The sequence below is a fragment of the Puma concolor genome, chromosome E1, assembly GCF_028749965.1.
Source record: "Puma concolor isolate L17-30 chromosome E1, mPumCon1.1.hap2, whole genome shotgun sequence".
Taxonomy (NCBI): Eukaryota; Metazoa; Chordata; class Mammalia; order Carnivora; family Felidae; genus Puma; species Puma concolor.
The window spans coordinates 43,275,118-43,286,290 of record NC_141680.1 but is presented as its reverse complement, the minus strand read 5'-3'; positions in this window follow the sequence as shown (position 1 = coordinate 43,286,290).

The following is an 11,173-nucleotide window of genomic DNA, read 5'->3' as shown; positions in this document are numbered from 1 at the left end:
CACGGAATAGAGAACCCAGAAATGGATCCACAAACATATGGCCAACTAATCTTTGACAAAGCAGGAAAGAGTATCCAATGGAATAAAGACAGTCTCTTCAGCAGACAGTGCTGGGAAAACTGGACAGCAACATGCAGAAAAAACGGACTTGGACCACTTTCTTATACCATACACAAAAATAAACTCGAAATGGATGAAACACCTTAATGTCAGATAGAAAACCATCAGAATCTTAGAGGAGAAAAAGGCAAAAACCTCTTTGACTTCGGCTGTAGCACTTCTTACTCAACAGGTCTCCGGAGGCAAGGGAAACAAAAGCAAAATGAACTACTGGGACCTTCTGTACTGCAAAGGAAACAATCAGCAAAACTAAAAGCAACTGATTGAGTGGGAGAAGATAGGTCCAAATGACATACGAGATAAAGGGTTAGTATCCAAAATCTATAAAGAACTTATCAAACTCCACACCCAAAAACAAATAATCCAGGGAAGATACGGGCAAAAGACATGAATAGACACTTCTCCAAAGAAGACATCCGGATGGCCAATCGACACGTGAAAAAATGCTCAACAACATTCGTCGTCACGGAAATACAAATCAAAACCACCGTGAGTTACCACCTCACACCTGTCAGAATGGCTAACGTTAATAACTCAGACGACGATAGATGTCGGCGAGGATGTGGAGAAAGAGTATCTCTTTCGCACTGCTACTGGGAACGCAAACTGGTGCAGCCACTCTGGAAAACAGAATGGAGTTTCCTCAAAATATTAACGATAGAAATACCCTATGACCCAACAGTTGCACTACTAGGTATTTACCCAAGGGATGCAGGTGTGTTGTTTCGAAGGGGCACGTGCACCCCAATGTTTATAGCAACGCGATCGACAACAGCCACAGTATGGAAAGAGCCCAAATGTCCATCAATGGATGATGGATAAAGAAGATATGGTGTATATATATATATATATATATATATATATATATGACATATATATGATATATATGTATATGTACATATATACATATATATGTACATATACATATATATATATACACAGTAGAGTATTACTCGGCAATTAAAAAGAATGAAATCTTGTCATTTGCAAGTATGTGGATAGAACTAGAGGGTATTATGCTAAGCAAAATTAGTCTGTCAAGGAAAGACAAATATCGTATGACTTCACTCATATGAGGACTTTAAGATACAAGCCACATGAGCATAACTGAAGGGAAGCAAAAATAATATAAAAACAGGGTGGGGGACAAAGCATAAGAGACTTATAAATATGGAGAACAAACAGAGGGTTACTGGAGAGGTTGTGGGGGGATGGGCTAAATGTGTAAGGGGCATTAAGGAATCGACTCGTGAAATCATTTTGCAGTATATGCTACTAACTTGGATGTAAGTTAAACAATGAATAATTAAATGAAATTAAATTAAAATTAATTTAATTAAAAATAAAATAAAATAAAATAAAATGAATACATGCAACCCAGACCACAGAAAAAGTACTTTTTTTCTAAAATATAAAGAGCTCCTGCAAATAATTATAACAGACAAACCATATAGTTTTTAAAAAAAAAAGGGCAAAGGCCAGGTGCAGACAATTCACAGAAAACAAAAAGTGGTTCTTTGGGGTTTTTTTTGTTTGTTTTTTGTTTTTTTTAGTTTATTTTGACAGAGTGAGAGGACATGAGCAGGATCGGTGGGGGAGGGGCAAAGAGAGGGAGAGGAAGAGAATCCCAAGCAGCCTCTCCACTGTCAGTGTGAAGCCTGATTAGGGGCTTGGAACTAAGAAACTGTGAGATCATGACCTGAGCTGAAATCAAGAGTCAGAGGCTTAACCAACTGAGTTTCCCAGGTGCCCCTTAATATATTTTATTTTAAGTAATCTCTATACCCAAGAGGGGCTTGAACTTTAGACCCCAAGTACCCCTGTCTATATTGGCTTAAATCCTGTTAATTGTTTTTGAGGTTTTATCTATCTGTAAATTAGACTTGATCCTGAATTCCTCTAGTTTCCTCAAATATCTGGCTATGACTCACCAAATTTACATTTCCAATTTCCTCCTGCCCTTCTGATTTGGAATCGCTAAGAACAAAGACTGTTTTGAGTCTCCTTGGATGGGAGTATATAGCAGGTCTTTGTCACAACCCAGATAGCAGCCAAATATCAGGGACTTAAAACCTGAATCTCCGTCTCACAGCTGAAGAAGGTTACATCTGAGATCTGGTCCTGTACAAAAGTTGGAGATCTGCAAATCAAATTAGGAAGAGAAGTAGCTGACATCAAGGTAGACTACTTTCTTCCAAGATGATAGATCAACACTTCATACTTTAACTAAACATGAATCTCTTCTTCCCTCTCTTTGCTTTACTCTGGCACTGGCCTGGGAAGATAACACCATCATCCATTATCTCCCAGGCCACTGCTAAGACGAATAACCTCTGGAATTTAGAACAACTTTTCATTTCAGGCTAGGAGAAAACCTAACTGACCCCTTGCTTGGATTAGCAAATGAAACAATCTCTGTGAATGAATCCATTAACAGTACCACCTTCATGGAAATGGTTTGTGCCCAATAAGGTTTTTGTTTTGTTTTGTTTTGTTTTGTTTTGTTTTGTTTTCCTGCAGTGGTTATCATTCTCCTTGGGTGTATGAATGCCTAGATGCTTGGCACATAGCTGGGCAATGCCTCTTAGGTTGTCTATCTGTGTCCCTAACTTTTTACAAACAAGCTAAGACACCTGTTCGGTCAACTCCTCTGAATTTACATTGTCAAGTTAGAAAGGACCTATCTGGAGGCTTTCATGATTCAGGATTCACTTACTTTGGCAGGTCCCTACTTGCCTGGTCAGGAGTAATGAGCACCAATGAGGCTATGACAAAGTATCTCTCTTTAGCTCTCAAAAAATACTGCAGAATCCATTGCAAAAGCAATAGCTGCCCAACAAATATCCGGAATCTCTAGTCAAACTTGTTCTTGATAATAAAACTGATTGTCTTTTAGCTAAGCATGGAGGTATCTTTGCCGTGGCCAACACCACCTGCTGTGCCTGGATTAACATTTCTGGGGAAGTTGAAATTCAGTTACAAAAGAGATCACTGAGCAACCTACTTCACTTAAAAAGGTGACTCCCTGGGGTGCCTGAGTAGCTCAGTCAATTAAGCATCAGACTTCGGCTTAGGTCAAGATCTCGAGGTCCGTGAGTTCCAGCCCTGTTTCGGACTCTGTGCTGACAGTTCAGAGCCTGGAGCTTGTTTCAGATTCTGTATCTGCCTCGTTCCCACTCACACACACACACACTCTCTCTCTCTCAAAATTAAACATTAAAAAAATAATAAAAGGTGACTCCTTCAGGGGCATCTGGGTGGCTCAGTTGGTTAAACGTGTGACTCTGGATTTTGGCTCATGTCTTGATATCATGGTTTATGAGATCGAGCCCCTCATCAGGCTCTGTACTGACAGCATGGACCCTGCTTGGGATTCTCTCTCTCTCTCTTTCTCTCTCTCTCTCTCTCTCTGCCTCTCTCCCTCATGCTCTCTCTCAAAAACAAACAAATAAACAAAAGTGACTCCTTTGAAGGTCTTTCTCTGACTTATTTAAAAAAATTTTTTTTAAGTTTATTTATTTTTGAGACAGAGAGAGACAGAGCATGAATGGGGGAGGGTCAGAGAAAGAGGGAGACACAGAATCTGAAACAGGCTCCAGGCTCTAAGCTGTCAGCACAGAGCCTGATGCAGGGCTTGAACTCACGGACCGTTAGATCATGACCTGGGCTGAAGTCGGACGTTTAACCGACCGAGCCACCCAGGCGCCCCTCTCTGACTTATTTGATTGTGATTGGTTTTTGTCTTGGGAACTCTTGCCCCAAAGTATACTCCAGAGATTGGGAAGTATCTTGCTTATAGCAATCATAGTAATCTCCCTGGCACCTTATGCTCTCAGTCTTTAAAGGCATGCATGTTTGCAGCCTCTAGCCAACAATCTAAGTCTGGTATGCCTAGAAATGAAGAAAATGGTCAGCTAAAAAATTTCAGGGGTGCCTGGCTGGCTCAGTTGATAGAGCATGCAACTCTAGATCTTGGGGGTGTGAGTTTGAACCCCATGTTGGGTGTAGAGATTACCTTAGAATAAAATCTCAAAGGGGTGCGGAGCTGGCTAGTTGGTAGAGCATGTGACCTTGATCTTGGGGTTGTGAGTTCAAGACCCACATTGCATATGGAGCCTACATAAAATAAAAATTTTAAGAGGTGTCTGCATGGCTCAGTTCATTGAGCCTCTGACTCTTGAATTGGGCTCAGGTCACGATCCCATGGTCATGGGATCAAGCCCTGCGTCTAGCTATGTGCTGAGCACAGAGCCTGCTTAAGATTCTCTTCCTCTGCCCATCTCCCCTGCTCGTTCTAAAATAACAAAAACTGTTGCATCCACACAACTCCTGAAACAGAATGCTACAGGCACCAGTGACAGTCACAGCAAAATTTATTGCAATGAGAGGCAAGGCCAACCGATTAGGACCCACACTCTTTTTTTTTCTTTTTTTTTAATTTTTTTTTTTTCAACGTTTATTCATTTTTGGGACAGAGAGAGAGAGAGCATGAACGGGGGAGGGGCAGAGAGAGAGGGAGACACAGAATCGGAAACAGGCTCCAGGCTCTGAGCCATCAGCCCAGAGCCCGACGCGGGTCTCGAACTCACGGACCGCGAGATCGTGACCTGGCTGAAGTCGGACGCTTAACCGACTGCGCCACCCAGGCGCCCCATCGACACTCTTGACCAGAGTGCGGTCTCGAACAGCCCGGGTATAGAGTTTTTATAGCCGACCACAACGTCTTATCATCACCTGGGGACAGAACAAAGAAATAGTTCCCAGATGGGGGTGGAAACAGTTCAGACATGCCCTTGCCCGAATCCAATCAAACACTAAACCAGTTGATTTTCCTTAAACTTTTGTTCCCTTGATTGATAGGACAAGGCTGTTATCTCTTAATCTACAGTGTTAAAACAAAGCTGTTATTTCTTAAGGCTACAGGTTAGCCCTACACTACAATTTAACCCTTACAAAACAAACAAACAAAAATTTAAAAATTAAAATAAAAAATAAAACCTTAAAAAATATGAAAGTAAAAAATTTCAAATGGGAAGTTGTGATGTGTTACTACCATAGGGATAAAGCAAAAAACATCAGGACCTGTAACTATCATATCAAGGATCAGTAAAAGTTGTGAGAACCACATAGTGGTAGCTGAGAGTGACACAGATGGCTTAAATTTTGATCACATCTCTCAGGCAGAGAGTCTGATCAAAAGGAGGGAATGGTTAAAAATAAAAAAAGAAAGAAACAATAAGCTCAAATAGAAACCTAACTACAGGAAATGACCTTTAAACTGTCAATCTGGTATTTCCTGATCAGTACCAGTGAGGTAATCTGCATGATAGACCCCTCCCCTACCGCCCAAAGGAAGGTGACCTTACCTGAAACTATCCTTTTCTAGTAACTTCCTTGTCTTGCCCCATTTCTGCCTATAAAACTCTCCCATTGTGTATAGCTCTTTGGGGCTCCTTACTACTTGGCCGGTAGGATGCTGCCTGGTTCATGAATCCCTGAATAAAGTCAATTAGATTCTCCCATTTACTCAGTTGAATTTTGTTTTTTAACATATCTAAATAGTAGCAGTGCCTTCTGGAATGTAATAATTGCATCCTGGTTTCTGAGATGTAAAGTTATGAAAAAGATGTGTTATTTGGGATGGAACTCATGAACCATGAGATCATAACCTGAGCTGAAACCAAGAGTTGGCTGCTTGACCGGCTGAGCCACTCAAGTGCTCCCTATTTATATCTATTTGATTTACTTGTTCTTAACAATTTTGTTTGTACTACCCACAAAACATGAGATATTAGAGAAAATTGGCCATCAACCCAAGCCTATTATTCTTGATGACAAATTTTGTAAGAGATTAACATGAACTCATCCAACCTTTAGTAAACCTAGGTAGAATAAAAGCATTATATTTAATGCTGATAACACTAAAGACATGCTTATTTTAATCAAACCAACAAACTTAAACTAGCTTTAATACCAAATATTTCCCTAGTTCAGGTGAACCTGAAATTCATTTGGGTTACTGTCTATTATATTAATGAGAACTCAATTTATATAAGAACTTAATTCTCTTTTTTTTTTTCTTTTTCCTTTTTGAGTTTAAGTAATCTTGACACCCAATGTGGGGCTCAAACTCACGACCTTGAGTTCAAGAACTGCATGCTTTTTCAACCGAGTCAGCCAGGTGTGAGAAATAAGCCCACTGACCCAATCAAAGGAGGGACACGGAGACTGGGAGCACAGTGAAGTGAAGCTTTAATCAAAGTTCTTGCAAGAGCGGGTGTCTGATGGACAGGCACACTTGGGGCAGTTACAGCAGGTAATTTATCTCCTAGTGTGCAAATCCCTCCCGATTCCTCCTTGGCTGAGTACTATGGTTACAGTCTTACCCGGAAGTCACCTATGCCCACGTAAGGCAAAAAATAGTCTGACTGGAATAAATGTACATTCCTTGAGATGAGGCAGATACTTCAGTTCTTTGGCACATGGTCATTGCAAAGCCTGCAAAAATAAGCCGGGGAAATGGAGAGGGGAAGAAGAACCAGGAACTGAAGTGTCTAAGGGTTTGGGACTCCACTGTGTTGTGTGTGTGGGGGGTGGGGGGGGGGGCTATACATATTTCCAATAGATTGTAAACCTATTGTTAACTGGACAACATAGCTTTTATTTGGTATTTCTGAAAATGAATCATCTCACTTCCTGATGTGGGAAACAAAGGCAAAAGGAAATGGCAGATAAAATTAAATTTCCTTGTGATCTGCAGTCCATTGACAAATACTTGAGGTAGACAGAGTAAAACATTTCTCCAGGAACTCCCTGATATCTTAATGCTAATGCTTTGCTAGAGGGAAAAACAACATTAGCTTGACAATAGCTAGACAATAGCATCCTGGGAGTCTCTTTAGCATATGAAAATCCCATTGGAAACTTCCTCTTAACTCTCCCTCCCCCAATTCCCAAGTATATAACCAATCCCTCTACAGGGTCCTGCCCACGGGTCCTGTCCCCGTTTTTTAAATAAAATCACCTTTTGCACCAAAGACATCTTCAAGAATTCTTGGTCATTGACTCCGGACCCCACGAGACCCACTATCACCTCAGAATTTCATCACTTCTCACCCGAGATGCCCCAGAACTTAATTTTCTTTAAGCCAATTAAATAGAGGTCTTTCACAAATTAATTTTGGTAATACCATCAGGAGATGGGAAATACCACACATCTACAATACACAGGTAGACACACAAATATACAGAAAGATATAAACAGAGACCTTATAACTTCCATTTAAAAATTACTGCCATTGGTATGGCACCTGGGTGGCAGGGTGGGTTAAGCTGCTGACTTCCTCTCAGGTAATCATCTTGGAAGTTCACAAGTTCCACCCCTGCGTCAGCTCTGTGCTGACAGCTTGGAGCCTGGAGCCTGCTTCAGATTCTGTGTCTCCCTCTCTTTCTGTCCCTTCCATGCTCACAGTGTCTCTTTCTCTCTCAAAAATAAGTAAGCATTAAAAAAAAATCACTGGGGCGCCGGAGTGGCTTAGTGGGTTAAATATCTGACTTCAGCTCAGGTCATGATCTCATGGCTTGTGGGTTTGAGCCCCTTGTTTGGCCCTGTGCTGACAGCTCAGAGCCTGGAGCCCACTTTGGATTCTGTCTCTCTCTCCACCCCTCCTCTGCTCATGCTGTCTCTCCTTTTCTCAAAAATAAATAAACATTAAAAATAAATTAAAAAAAAATTACTGCCATTGGGGCACCTGGTTGGCTCAGTTGATAGAGTATGTCTCTTGATCTTGGGGTCATGAGTTCAGGTCCCACGTTTGGGGTAGAGTTTACTTTAAAAAAAATGCTGAGGTGAGCAGAGTAAAAAAAAAAAATACTGGCATGTATTAGGTATAATAATACAAAACTCACAATTTATAAAAGTTGGATCGAAGTTGTTTTTCTGGTAAATGTAACAAGTTAAGTTTACCTACTCAGGTGACTAGGGCTTTTTCCATTAATATTTGTGGAGAAGATATTGAAGATTTATATTTGTCCAATCAAGTTCCAAATGACCTTTTCTCCTTTTGTTTTATCTTTTGATAAGAATTCCCTGAAGTTTGGGGCACCTGGGTGGCTCAGTCAGTTGAGCGTCTGACTTTGGCTCAGGTCATGATCTCACAGCTTGTTGAAGTCGAGTCCAGCATTGGGCTGTATGCTGACAGCTGAGAGCCTGGAGCCTGCTTCGGATTCTGTGTCTCCCTCTCTCTCTGTACCCCTCCTCCACTCACGCTCTGTCTCTCTCTGTCTCAAAAATAAATAAACATTAAAAAAAAAAAAAGAATTCCCTGAAGTTTGCATATTAGAGAGAGGGTCTGAACATTGTTAGAATATTTACATCTCAAAGGTACAAGAGAAAAAATGCAAGTTCCTACATACCTTTTGAGATAAATAGGAAAGACTTGGGGATTGATAAAAAGGATAGATGGACTTTGAATAACAATTCTGGAAATAGCTGGAGCCATCCAATCTTCTAGCCTGTAAATAGATTTGAAAAGCAAGGACAGCTATTTTTAATTCCTTAAAGAACAGGGTTGCCACTTTAATGATACTAACTGTTGGAAGGGTTTTCTTCCCTCTGGGTACATTTGGCTTAGGGGAGAGGCCTTAAACATTTCCTATCATGGGGCACCTGGATGACTTAGTTGGTTAAACATCTGACTCTTTTTTTTTTTTTAATTTTTAAAAATCTTTATTTTTGAGAGAGAAGAGAGAGACAGAGTGTGAGCGGGGGGGAGGAACAGAGAGAGAAGGGGACATAGAATCTGAAGCAGGCTCCAGGCTCTGAGCTGTCATCACAGAGCCCGACATAGGTAGGGCTCAAACTCACAAAACTGATCATGACCTGATCCGAAGTCAGACACTCAACCGACTGAGCCACCAGGTGCCCCAAGCATCTGACTCTTGATTTTGGCTCAGGTCATGATCTTGAGGTTGTGATGATGAGGGGCCATAAGGCAAGCTGAGGGCAAAGCACAAGCTGGCACATCCTGTCCAGGCCCCCCCCCCCCCCCCCCCCACTGAAGGATATGTGTGACCTTCCTCAGGCACTCCTGGCTGCCCAAGAACAAAGGAAAGGGGAAAAACAAATGGTTAACTGATAGAGATCATAGTCATGCAAGACATGAATTTCCATCAGTTTACAAATATCTTAGTAAATTATAAGAAAATGGCAATCTTATCATTAGCCTAATCTCCAGAAACCTATAGACTCAGTTTCCTGGAGCCCCTAATATCACCCTCCCCTCCATAGTGATATGGGGAACAAAGGCAAGAAGGAAATGGCAGGTAAAATTAAATTTTCTTATAACCTGCAGCCCATTGACAAATACTTGAGGCAAATACAGAGTATAATACTTCTCCAGGGACTCCCTACTGTCATAATGTTAACGCCTTACTAGAGGAAAATACTGTTAGCTTGACAATAGCAGGCCCAGGTATCTTAGGAGTCCTCTTTAGCATATCAAAGTCCCTCTGGAGGCCTCCCTTGTGTCTTTACCTCCCCTGATTCCATAGTATGTAATGAGCCGCTCTTCACAACCCCAGTGCAGCTCTTTCTGCCCTCAGGTCCTGACCCAGTGCTTTAATAAAATCACCTTTGTGTGCCATAGATGTCTTCAAGAATTCTTTCTTGGCCATCAGTTCCAAACCCCACCATCACCCCAAAACCTCACCAATAGTTTTTGAATCCTTTCAAAAATCTTGTCATGTTTCAGCCAGGACAAACAACAAATATTTCTGATAGTACTACACAATCCCATTATTATTATTTTTTAAGTTTATCTATTTATTTTGAGAGAGACAGAGACAGCGAGTAGGGGAGGGGCAGAGAGAGGGAGAGAGAGAGAATCCCAAGCAGGCTCTGCACTGTCTCATGAAGCCGTGAGATCATGACCTTAGATGAAACTAAGAGCTGGACGTTCAGGACACCTGGGTGGCTCAGTCGGTTGGGCGTCCAACTTCAGCTCAGGTCATGATATCATGGTTCATGTGTTCAAGCCCCTCGTTGGGCTTTGTGCTGACAGCTCAGAGCCTGGAGCCTGCTTCGGATTGTGTGTCTCCCTCTCTCTGCCCCTCCCCTGCTCATGACCTAAGCTGAAGTTGGAAGCCTAACTGACTGTAACTGTCGACCTGTATGACCATCTTGTTTTTCACTTTCAGTATTCAATAAGTTACATGAGATATTCAACATTTTATTATAAAATAGGCTTTTGTTAGATGATTTTTGCCCAACTGTAAACTAATAGAAGTGTTTTTTGTAACCAAATTCAACGGTTTTCTCTTTGGGGTGCATCAAATTGAACACAGCCCACAGAAGTGTTGAAAGTAAAGAATTTTTTATTACTTATTACAAGCAAGGAGACAGAAAGACAACCCTCAAAGCACTGTCTCTGGCGCACCTGGCTGGCTCAGTCAGTAGAGTGTGCAACTCTTGATCTTAGGGTTATGAGTTTGAGCCCCACATTGGGTGTAGAGACTTAAAAAAAAACACTGGGGTGCCTGGCTGGCTCAGTCAGTTGAGCGTCTGACTTCAGCACAGGTCATGGTCTTGTGGTTTGTGAGTTTGAGCCCCATGTCGGGCTCTGTGCTAACAAACAGCTCAGAGCCTCAAGGCTGCTTTGGATTCTGTATCTCCCCCCCCCCCCCCCCCCCCCCGCCAACTCATGCTCTGTCTCTCTGTCTCTCAAAAATAAATAAATGTGAAAAAAATTTTTTTAAGTTTCACAGGAAAAGCACAGAGACGTTGAACGACCTACCTAGGTACCAGCAGCTAGTAGGTGGCACAGGCAGAATTAAACCTGAGCCTGTTTGACTCCACTACCGCGGCCACCTGAATTGACAGGTTCTCTAGGGACCCGTTCTCTGGTTCTAGGGCTGCTTTCTCTTGTCACCTTCCCACCCCACCCTGCTTTCCACTAGCACAGTGTTTGAAGCTGTGACTGGGTTTGAAGCCCTTTTTCACTCATGCCCTTCCCCTACCTGTAGACCAGAAGCTGGACACAGCTTCTGCTGCTTC